The sequence below is a fragment of the Crinia signifera genome, chromosome 2, assembly GCF_055691185.1.
Source record: "Crinia signifera chromosome 2, ASM5569118v1, whole genome shotgun sequence".
Classification (NCBI taxonomy): Eukaryota; Metazoa; Chordata; class Amphibia; order Anura; family Myobatrachidae; genus Crinia; species Crinia signifera.
Genome location: NC_139218.1, coordinates 176302468 through 176314846, shown reverse-complemented (window position 1 = coordinate 176314846; position 12379 = coordinate 176302468). Strand labels below are relative to the sequence as shown.

The 12379-nt window shown below is 43.8% G+C and overlaps 1 long non-coding RNA gene across 1 annotated transcript in view; it reads right to left on the bottom strand.

Annotated features, from left to right (window-relative positions):
- Nucleotides 1-2766: 2766 nt before the first annotated feature.
- LOC146060226 (uncharacterized) overlaps nt 2767-12379 on the bottom strand; it is a 256888-nt gene continuing 247275 nt past the window's right edge. Inside the window, exon 6 of the long non-coding RNA XR_014470400.1 lies at nt 2767-4804. This is a non-coding gene — a long non-coding RNA (uncharacterized LOC146060226). The remainder of the gene's footprint in view (nt 4805-12379) is intronic.

Sequence of the window (12379 nt, the reverse complement as noted above, 5' to 3'; positions counted from 1 at the left end):
TCCTTTTGGGAATCCTGAATAGGGGAGGAAATGATTAGCCTTTGCAAATAGGATACAGTAGAACTACCTCAATCATCAATAAGAGTTTGATTAGGGTCTTGTTGGTGGAGATTGCATGTGTCTTTCCAAACTGTTGGTTTATTTAACAAGATTTTTCAGATTTTTTTTTTTTTAAATGCACAAACTCACTGCAAATTATGTAACAGTGAGAAGGTGACTGCGGGCGGGATGTACTAACGGGAAAATGCGGTAAAACACCCGTTTTACCGCATTTTCCTATGTATCAATACCCGTCCGTCCCGTTTTCGCAAGGGAGGGTATCGCCACCCATCGCCGTCCGACGTCCGCGCGCCCACCCCCTCCCGTCCTCCTTTGATCTCCTCCTGGTGATAAGAATAAGAATGACATTGTCATGCCTGGACATAGGACCTTTTTTATGAAGAATAATTTTTACTCAACATTTGTGAAGGCATCTGTACCATTTGTGATGGCAAAGTTAAAGGTGGAGACTTTTAACATCTAGGGCGGGATGTATTAACATACATCTCCGCCCTTCGCACGGCAGCCGCCGCGATGCTACCGCATATGTACTAACATATGCGGCCAGCATCGGGCTGCGGTAACAGAGACCCCCGCGATACCTGTGATGTGGGCTGCGGGGGTCTCCGTTACCGCAGCCCGATGCTGGCCGCATATGTTAGTACATATGCGGTAGCATCGCGGCGGCTGCCGTGCGAAGGGCGGAGATGTATGTTAATACATCCCGCCTTAGATGTTAAAAGTCTCCACCTTTAACTTTGCCATCACAAATGGTACAGATGCCTTCACAAATGTTGAGTAAAAGTTATTCTTCATAAAAAAGGTCCTATGTCCAGGCATGACAATGTCATTCTTATTCTTATCACCACTGGCAAGAACTGCTTCCACTGCGGGCTGACTTCATTTGACGCAAATAACTTACATTCATCTTCAATATTCTCATTAGTATCAGATATACATTTTATTGTGCTCCCACAGTAGCATCCTCAGTTTCCATGTATAACTCTAATCCATTACAATTCTTACTCATAACCACATTTGTAAATAGTGGAAGGAGGCTTCTCTACAATTAAAATTCTGCAAAAAAGAGATCCAAGATGGCGGCTGAGTATAAAAATCTATAGGATAGGATGAACTTGTTAAACTATGTAAAAGCATACCTTATGCCAACACTGGCAAAACCAGAGATCAGATGATCCAAACACTCATTGATGCTGTAGTGAATCAATAAATCACCAGCTCTGTTATTAAAAATCATATGGTACTGGACATTATTCCACAGACCTTTCATTTTGTCAGGAACCTCTATTACAGTAGTTTCAGTGAGGCTTCTGCTTGGGACCAGTATTTACAATTGATCTGTATAGATGTGAAGGCTACAGACAGTGCATGCTGAATACAGTGAGAGGCTGCAGAATGCCAAACAGCTGCAGAACACAAGGCTTTTTTTACACCTCCTTTCTTCATGCGTTCAATACTTATTCCCCTTGTCATTTCCCATTATTACACATACATAATTTTATGGATATCTATGGTTTAATTTATTTTCATGTGTGGATTGCAGCTGACATTTGGTGAAAATGTCAGTACAATAGCCCCATTAAAAATATACTGAGAAAAATGTTGATGTGTTCAATACTTTTTTACCCATTGTACAGTATACTGTAAATTGGCCAAAACATTTCAGGAAATGGTCATGTATCTTGATTGTTCCTATTGTTAAAACTGAACTGTTTAAATAAGGACAAACATTGCAATCTGACTCCAATTGCAGGCAAAGTCCAAGAGTATAATAACAAGAATATTCACCATTGGAGTAATAAGATGGTAATGTCCTTACATCTTAGAGCAATTTGTGCTCACCAAAGTTATGGTGCGCTAGAAAACTGTTCAGTGGCCAAAGTCCCTTAATGAGAAATGTTTCCGTATTTGTATTTAAAATGGTTCAAGCAAAGATAAGGTGTCCTTGTTAGTGGAAAATTGTGTGCATCCAACTTGTTATGCTTCACTTCCTTGCAAGGATGTTTTTCACTAAGTACATTCTTTGGGACTCGGAATACATATAGTGCGCTTGCCGCACTATATAAGATCAACTCCACGCCGATGTGGATAGTGGGAGTATGAAAATGTCGGAGGATGTGTTCCATGGATAGTGGGGCATGCGATTTTGCGGGAGGTGCGATGCGATCCCCTGGGGCACACAGAGCAGTGAATAAATTACATTAAAAAATCGCATCGCATGGCACTAAAATGGCCCATGCAATGCGATGCGTTTGTGTACGTTGAAAATCTGGGCGCCGTTCTAGGAAACAACCACCAACTTATCTTATGGAAAGTACATTTTGTCCCAGAATAAGTTCAGGAACCCAGTTCCTGGTGATGTCATATTTAATTTGAAGTTCAGGAACTGAGATCCTTCTGGTTCCTACGTAAAAATAGCACTGACTGTTATCCACTAAAGGAAATATGTAATGGATTTGCTGGCTTTCTGTACCATTCAGTGAATTTTTTGGGCACATTTTCTGGCTTCTGTGTGGTCTATATTATATTAACTGCAAGCTGGTAGATTTCTAATACTGAAATAAATGTACAGAGAAGAAAGAAAACTTTGTGTGGGAGCAAACTTACCAGGAGAATTATAGCTTCAAAATAGCAGTTTAAAAGAAAAGTATTTTATTGTGTATACATTAAGTATCCATATGGAAAGAGAAAGTGAGTTCACTAAAGTGCATCTGAGAAAATGATGTTCATAGAATGAGCAAGAAAAATAATAATAATAATTATGATAATAATAGTGTTGCCACATGAAAGAGTAGGAGGGGCCGGAAGATGACAACCTCATAATTAATTTATTTATTTATTTACAGTTTCTTATATAGCACAGCAGATTCTGTTGCACTTTACAATTGTAGACAGTGATAAAACAAACTGGGTAACCACAGACAGATTTGGAGGTAAGAGGGCCCTGCTGCAAGCTTACAATCTATTGGGGCATAGGATGGAAACACAAGGACAGGCACCAGAAATAGCAAAGCAGTCCCACCATGTTGCAAGTCCAGAAAAAAAGATATACTGTACAATACATAAACGCCTCAGAGGGTTATGAGTATGGATCTTAAATATGATAGGCTTGCCTGATGAGGTGAGTTTTTAGGGAGCGCTTGAAAGTTTGGAGGCTAGTGGAGAGTCTTATTGTGTGTGGAAGAGCATCCTATAGGATGGGAGCAGCCCGATGAAAGTCCTGTAATAGTGAATGGGAGCTGGTGATCAGAGAGACACAGATCTTGTGCAGAGCGGAGTGGTCGGGTTGGGAGATATTTTGAGATAAGTAAAGGGATATATGCTGGTGTAATATTGTTAATAGCTTTATATGTGATTAGAAGTATTTTATATTGAATATGGTAAAATTGAGGCAACCAATGGAAGGACTGGCAGAGCGGATCAGCAGACAATGAGTGTTTTGCTAGAAAGATTAGCCTAGCAGCAACATTTATTGGATTGCAGTGGCAATAGTCTGTTTTTGGGAAGACCAGTTAGGAGACTATTGCAATAGTCAATGCGGGATATAATGAGTGCATGGATAAGAAAAATAGTAGTATCTTGAGTATGATAGGGTCTTATTTTGGATATGTTCTTCAGATGCATGTAACATGATTTGGAGACAGATTGAATGTGGAAAACAAAGGGCAGTTCAGAGTTGAGGAAGACCCCAAGGCAATGGGCTTGTGGTGTAGGGTAGATTGTTGAGTAGTCAACAGTTATGGCGATTTCAGGATGGTAACTGTTCTTGGCTGGTGGGAATATAATTAATTCCAATTTGTAAATATTGAGTTTGAGGTGGCGAAAATGAGAACCAGGAAAGGGATGTATCATTAAGGCCTATGGAGTGTAGTGTTTGTATGAGAAGAGTGTGATCAACAGTGTCAAACGCAGCAGAAATATCTAGAAGGATGAATAGTGAGTAATGACCTTTAGACTTGTATGTGAAAATCACTCAGATTACGAAATTGATGCCATTGGCACTGTACTTTACATGACTGATTTTGTAGTTGAGTGTTATTTTGGAGTCTAGAGCCACTTCATCAAGGGCTGTTTCAAGAGTCTGGTACAGGTGAGAAACAGGAGAGATAAATGTTGAAATTGGTGAGAGCCGTTGTTGCAGAGGTGGAAAGTTGTTGAAAATGAATAGCATTAGTATTTCTTAAAGTATTTCTTAAAGTAGGCTTGTATGATAAGTTCTGCATCATCTCTATATGTAGGTGTGAGTATATTGCAGATAACAAAATCATAGGTCCATCATAGTACCTCAATACCTGTGCCTCAATATCTGTCCGGTTACAGCAGAATGCAAGGTTCAATCAATCACAGTACCAAGGTCCCTGGTGTTTTCCCTACCAGGTGCTAACCTTGCCCAACACTGCTTAGCTTCCAGGATCAAAAGATTTGGGCATACCTGGTATGGTAAGACCGTAAAATAGTTCTAACCTTGAATCAGTCTGCTGCTATCATCGTGCAACAGACGGAAAATTATGACATCAACTGCTTCATCCGGCTAGATGTAGATACTCTCTATATGGGAAAATGCTGGAAAAAGGTTGTCTGAATACATTGTCAAAAGTACTTATAGGAGTATAACCATATATCGCCTAATGGTACTGTCTCCCATGTCCTTGTTCTATTACGGAGTTATAACAGGAAATCCTGAAGTACCAAGTGATCACTGTGTGTTGCTCGAGGTGTTATACTGGGAGCATATGAAATATCCCTAAAAAAGAATGGAAGAGTGAAAAGAAACAGATCATGCACAAGATCTTTAATGAAAATATTTTTTTATAATACTCAATGTATTTATGTTATGTGTTTGTGGTTGTTTAAATAAATCAGTAATAGAGCAGTTCCTCGCTTCTAAGTAGTATATCAGCAAAAAATCATCAGTATTCATCAAGGTCCATAAATGGACTAAAGTATCTGTTCTATGCAGCCATAAAAGTGCCTAACTAGTGTGGCTAAATTATAAACCCGCCTGCACCGTGTACCTCGCCGCCAGCTGGCCCCTGCAGTTTTTACTTGTTTTTAACAGTGTCATGTCCATTCCCCCTCTGTTGGCCATGCCTCCTGCTTTTACCGGGGCCCGACAAAGCTGTCAGTGCCCCTGCTGATGTCACCACTGCCAGCACTCTGCACACAGAGAGGGCACAGATGGGGCTGCTCAAACTAGGTCTCATAGAGCTGAAGAAAAAGGTTGAAAGTTGTGATGGGATCAAAAGAAGAAAGTCAGTAACATGGGATCAAAAGAAGAAAGTCAGTAACATGGGATCAAAAGAAGATCAAAAGAAGAAAGTCAGTAACATGGGATCAAAAGAAGATCAAAAGAAGAAAGTCAGTAGCACTAAGCACCTATAGATAAGTAAACATAGCTTTAAGAGGTACGGACTGCCAGAAATTTTCAGCCAGCCCTCAGAAGCCCTATTTGAGTACATTTGAGTACATTATTATTAATTTTAACAGGTTCTTATAAAACAAAATTGGTAGTTACAGACAGTCAAAATGGTAGGAGGGCCCTGCTCACAAGCCTAAAATCTATAAGGAAATAGGCACTAATAGTTTTCTGTCTAATGTTTGACCAGATTGCAAAGATTCATAGTGTGCTGTATAAAACAGTGACCAAGAAATGCATGCTGAGCAACCTTGCCCTGTGCTGGGCGGAGCTCGTAGTCTGACATCAGGAGCTGGCGTTTTGGGTAGTTTTGCAAACCTGCAACTGGGTCTGAACCAGGCCCTATATACTAATGCTAGTACTAGCCCTTCCCCTGTCTCGCTGTACATTGACTGAGACACCCACTGTTATAGTCTTCAGATGCTGCAATGCTTCTTGGTGTATCTTTAGATGCCATCATCAGTTGTATTATTGAAACTTTTACCAGCCCTAAGTAAGGGTAGATTTTCAATTTGAGTATGGCTTCTAATGTACATGATTAAACATCTGTGTACTCAATCATTTCAGGGACAGGCCTGGAACACTCCTTTACATCTCTGTATGACTGAATGGCCACATTACAGTCACCACCCAGGACTGCACAGCAGATTTCATATATGTTTCTGAAACCTAAGTGAGTCTTAATCACAGCTTTGCATGTGAGTATACACAATGGCCCTTATTCTGGTTTACTTGCAAAGGCAAATTCCTACTCAAATGAAGAAAAAAAAAACATGTGCACTGCAGGTGGGGCAGATGTAACATGTGCAAAGAGAGTTAGATTTGGGTGGGGCTTTACATCAAAGTGAGATCTATATTACGGTGTAAACGTGGACATGGTTTAGTCCATTTGAAAAGGAATTTGCCTTTGTGGGTGAACCAGAATAAGGACCCATGTAACATGAAAAATGTCACTAAGAGTCTGGAGTGCAAAAACAGAGCTGGATAGGGAACAAAAAAACAGGGTATCCAAACCTATTGCACCAAGTGCAATAAAATGAAGGCTGATAAAGGAGAATAAACTCCAATATAATTTTTTTCCACCACAGGCAGTTACGCAAGCATGTGCAAGTTTCACAAGTCAGGTACAGCAAAGCAGGCATCACAGAGTCTTCAATCTGTGCAAACTCAAATAAACTTTACACCAGAATTCCTAACAAAATTCATCCCCTGGCCTATCACCTGAGCAATTTATCTACCATCAGGACATTTTCTTCTTGTGTCTGAAACATACTGACCGGTGGCTGCAATCAGTTGCTTGCAATGATGGCTCCAGAGGAGGGGCTGCAGCACAGTCCAAAGTTCAAATAGGGGAGCAACTCCAACTGCCAGTTGGTGGACTCCCCTTTTTGAATTTTTGAACTGTGTTGCAGCCTCACCTCCACAATCCTACACCCATGTCAGATTTGTGCTGTCTTTGATAGATAGATAAATAGATAGATTCATCTTCTATCTATCTATCACCTGTAGTGAGTGGGCGCCTAACCTGATGGTGTCATATAAAGTTATCTTCCAAAATAGCAATTGTACAGAGTATTTCAACAATTTTGCAAAAATTAAACCAAATATTTATCACATTTATAATGCATTTATTAAGAATCTCTTTTCATATTGGCTTGAATGATGCCATATGATGATCAATTCAATATAGTTTTGAGAGTGTTAATGATGGAAGAATATAGAAGCAACAAAACCAATGCGTTTTGTCTTGCAGAGACTTCATCAGGGTTCAATCTTATATTGGTAAGAAATCCTCATCAAATAAAGGTGCGTACATAGTTATGGTATATGAAAAGGCAAACAACCTGATCCTCAAAGTGTTAAAAATAAAAAAAAGTTGATATATCCCGGAATCCTGCCGAAATGTACGTCTCTAATGGACTCTACTGGTGCAAGGTGAGATGTCCAATGGCATTGAGGTGGTCTCTCCCAGCTTTCAAATAAATATACATAAATATATCCCAATAGTGATACTATAACTCTCAATTGTGACATAATACATATAGCTTTCTGAGTATCAGTTATAAGTGTTCAAATGAAGCAGACAGAAATCTTTAAATGACAGTATCGCAGAATAAAACACATATGCAATATAGTCTCTCTTATACTTGCCTACTCTCCAGGAATGGCCAGGAATCTCCCAGATATCAGTTCCACACACAGCCACCTGGCAAGTCTCTTGCAGCAGCCCTATTCACAGAGCATACAATGCCTAAAATATCAGCATTTTATAGTAGGGATGTGGCTGCAATGGTGAGATTTCAAGAACCACACACCCTGTGCGGCCTCTGCAGGGCATAAAGTGGTTATGTGGAGGTGGGGGAACTCATTTCTCTATGCCACCTAATTAAAACCCCTCCCCCCATTAGGCAGAGACATGGCCAGTGGTAAGGTTTTTGGCATCCCCCTACAAACTAGAATGCTATTCTGTGAGAATTACTGTGCAGGGACAATGTGGAGATTAAAATGTTCCACCTCACCATTAGAGGTTCAGTTCCACCACGTTCCCCCTCACTTTAACCCCTGGGCCTCTGATACTGAGCCTCCCCCATGTCCTGCCACCTATGCTAGGTCATGCTGGACCAGACAGAGGGTGTTTAATCTTTGGCGATATTTCCGGACCGGGTAAACAGTAACTTCTGCGACTGCATCCTACAAGGAAGGAGGGGGGGGGGGGGGGGCAGTGACTGATCAATCCAGTGGAGGTAGAGGGTCATCAGCCATGGGCCCCTAGAATCCTTGGGCCCCTTAGCAACAATTAAGCAGAATGGTAAAGACAGCACTGCGGGTAAATATTGACAGGCTTGATTGATCCGTTTTGTTGAAAATGACCGTGGATTGTTGAATTCACGTACGTTTTCTGCCAATTTCAGGACTTCCGACACTCGACTGTCGGTACATTGAATACCAATAGTCAAATAAAGCCTGCAAAAACAACAGGGACGTTCCAACAGATTCAACCAGATTGAATACCCTGTTAAAATTTTAGCAACCCTAATCTCCATGAGTATCAAATATTATGATGGTGCTCCAATGAACCAGACTAAACAACTTGAATTATATAACTGTAAAAACAATAGTCAGCTCATATAGAGATGGTGGAGACAAATCATCCTGGTTATGCACACAGGAGGCCTAACGGCCCATACACACTGGATGAATTTGATCTGAAAGCAGCTTAGTTTTCTCATTTGAGCTGCCTAGTGTGTATAGGCCAGTGGTGAGCGGTGATGTGCGCTCCCACGTAATCGCTGGCCAGGCCGCTCATCTGCTAGTATTACCAGCAGATGAGCAATGGTGTGAATGGCTTTCCGGTACTTGTTTCCTAGCACGGCCACCTCGATTTCTATCGTGGTGGTTGCGTCGGGTGCATACCAAAACGCACACGACGCGACCGACGCGATGTACCCGATTTCTCCATAGGCTTCAATGTTAAAATAATTTAACATTGAAGCCTATGGAGAAATCGGGTACATCGCGTCCATGGTGTGCCGACGCGATGGACCCGATTTCTCCATAGGCTATAATGTTAAATTATTTTAACATTGAAACTGAGTACATTTAACATAGAAAAAAAAGGTAAATGGCCCAATATGGGCCATTTACCATTGGGTATGGCCCCGGCATGTGTGTAAAAAAGAATGGCCCCCCATTGTGGCCACCAACCCCACGATTGACGCGAACCCGAAGCGTGGCGAGCGCAGCGAGCCCGCGAGGGGCGGCGGTGCGCGTCCTCCGACCTTTTCATTCCCCTACTATACACGTCGGCGTGGAGTCGACAATATATAGTGTGGCGAGCGTAGCGAGCCACCGCGCCCGAAGCGTGGCGAGCGCAGCGAGCCCCGCGAGGGGACGCGGCTACCTGTCAAGCCCGCGAGGGACGCCCCTTGTGGGCTTGACAGGTATCCGCGTCCCCGCGCGGGGCTCGCTGCGCTCGCCACGCTTCGGGCTCGGTGGCTTGCCACGCTTCGGGCTCGGTGGCTCGCTACGCTCGCCACACTATATATTCTCAACTCCACGCCAACGTGGATAGTAGGGGAATAAAAAGGTCGGAGGACGCGCACCGCCGCCCCTCGCGGACTCGCTGCGCTTGCCAAGCTTCGGGTTCGCGTCAATCGTGGGGGTGGCGGTCACAATGGGGGGCCATTATTTTTTACACACATATGCCGGGGCCATACCCAATGAGAAATGGCCCATATTGGGCCATTTCCCATTTTTTCCTATGTTAAATGCACTCATTTTCAATGTTAAAATATTTTAACATTGAAGCCTATGGACAAATCGGGTCCACCGCATAGGCTTCAATGTTAAAATATTTTAACATTGAAGCCTATGGAGAAATCGGGGGCATCGCGTCGGACGCGCATAGGCTTCAATGTTAAAATATTTTAACATTGAAGCCTATGGGGAAATCGCGGGCATCGCGGGCATCGTGTGCCTTAAATTTAAGGCACACGATGCCCGCGATTGTGGCCGTGCTAGGAAACAAGTACCGGCTTTCCTGCTATGGAAAGTCGTCGTCCATCCTTTGGAAACACACTAAAATGGTCAAAAATCATTCAGTGTGTATGCACTGAGTGATTTTCAGCCCAGCAATTCTTCCCATAATCGCTGTCCATACAAGCTGGGCATATTGCCCAATGTGAATCGACCTTTAATCATGTCCAGATGTCATTGCTGCTACAGAGATGTTCAGTATATTTCACATGTGCAGTATGGCTCCTTCTTAGGCACACTATGGTAAACTCCAAGTGATTGACAGTCTGCAGCCATTTGGGTGTGTCACCTTCATATTGTTGGAGTGCCAGTTCCAGAATCTTTGGTTCACTCAGCCAGCCGATGGTGTCACAAGTGTTCCAATGATGCAACTTTGGACACAGCATTGGATCACAAATGCATGCAGGAGGCATCTTTTTATAGTAGACACCTCCCGTACATTAACATACCCAGTGGCGTAACTATAAATTTTGCTCCCCCCTGCCAAAATAGTACCTGGCGCCCCCCCCCCCCATAATGCTACTTACACCATCATTTCACGTACACTGTATGCCACACACATAATGCCACTTACACTGTACACCACACTGTAAGCCACTTACACTATACGCCACACACTGTAATGCCACTTACACTATACGCCACACACTGTAATGCCACTTACACTGTACGCCACACACATAATGCCACTTACACCGTAAGTGGCCACACACCGTAATGCCACTTACACTGCACACCACACACATAATGCCACTTACACTGTATACCACACACCATAATACCATTTACACTGTATGCCACACACTATAATGCCACTTACAGTGTAAACGGTATTATGGTGTGTGGTATACAGTGCAAGTGGCATTATGTTGTGTGGCATACAGTGTAAACGGTAATATGGTGTGTGGTATACAGTGTATGCCACACACCATAATGCCACTTACACTGTATGTCGCACATCATAATGCCACTTACACTGTATGCCACACACATAATGCCACTTACACTGTACGACACACACTGTAATGCCACTTACACTGTACGCCACACACCGTAATGCCACTTACAATGTACGCCACACACATAATGCCACTTACACTGTACGCCACACACCATAATGCCACTTACAATGTACGCCACACACATTTATTTATTATTATTTATTAACAGTTTCTTATATAGCGCATACAGATTCCGCAGCGCTTTACAGAGAATATTTGAACATTCACATCAGTCCCTGCCCCAGTGGAGCTTACAATCTATATTCCCTACCACATGTACACACACACACAGACATTCTAGGGTTAATTTTGTTGGAATCCAATTAACCTATCAGTATATTTTTGGATTGTGGGAGGAAACCGGAGTACCCGGAGGAAACCCACACAAGTACGGGGAGAATATACAAACTCCACACATAATGCCACTTACACTGTACGCCACTTATACTACACACCACACACTGTAATGCACCTACGCTAGACATAAGGTAACACTCAATAGATGTCAGGCAGTAAGTCACCATGGAGAGAAGGAGCAGAACCCTCCCCACATCCACACAGACCCTTCTGCTTTACCAATCTAAAATTGTGCTTACCTGCATTCTTCAAATGCGTGGCGCTGTACATGGTCTTGTTTGTGTTGGTCTTGCAGCAAACAGCCATGGAGGGGGGAGGGGAGGCATGGGTACACATAAGGACATAGCAGAGCTGCAGAGGAACACATGGGGGGGGGGGGCCACACATGGGGTGGGCAGGAGCACACATGGGGTGGGTAGGGGCACACATGGGGTGGGCAGGGGCACACATAGGGTGGGCAGGAGCAAGGGCACATATGATGAACAGGGACACACATGGGGTGGGTAGGGGCACACATGGGGTGGGCAGGGGCACAGATAGGGTGGGCAGGAGCAAGGGCACACATATGATGGGCAAGGGCACACATATGATGGACAGGGACATACATGGGGTGGGTAGGGGCACACATGGGGTGGGCAGGGGCACAGATGGGGTGGGATGGACTCACATGGGGTGGGCAGGAGCAAGGGCACACATATTATGGTCAAGGGCACACATATGATGGACAGGGGGTAGGTAGAGGCAGTGGCACAGCTGGGGATAGAATCTAGACTCACAGTGTCAGCTCCGGAGAGCGGGGGTTGCGGCGGCGGGGGTCCGGTACACGGAGGGTGCACGCGGCGCTTCCACCCTGCGCCACCGGTCCCCCACTGGTGGCGTCCACCCGGCAGGGGGACGCAGGTCCTGTTAGCTCCCAGGAGCGGGGGTCGCAGCGACGGAAGGCCGGTGCACGGAGGGTGCACACGGCACTTCCGCCCTGCAATGCCAAGCCCCCACTGACGACTTCCGC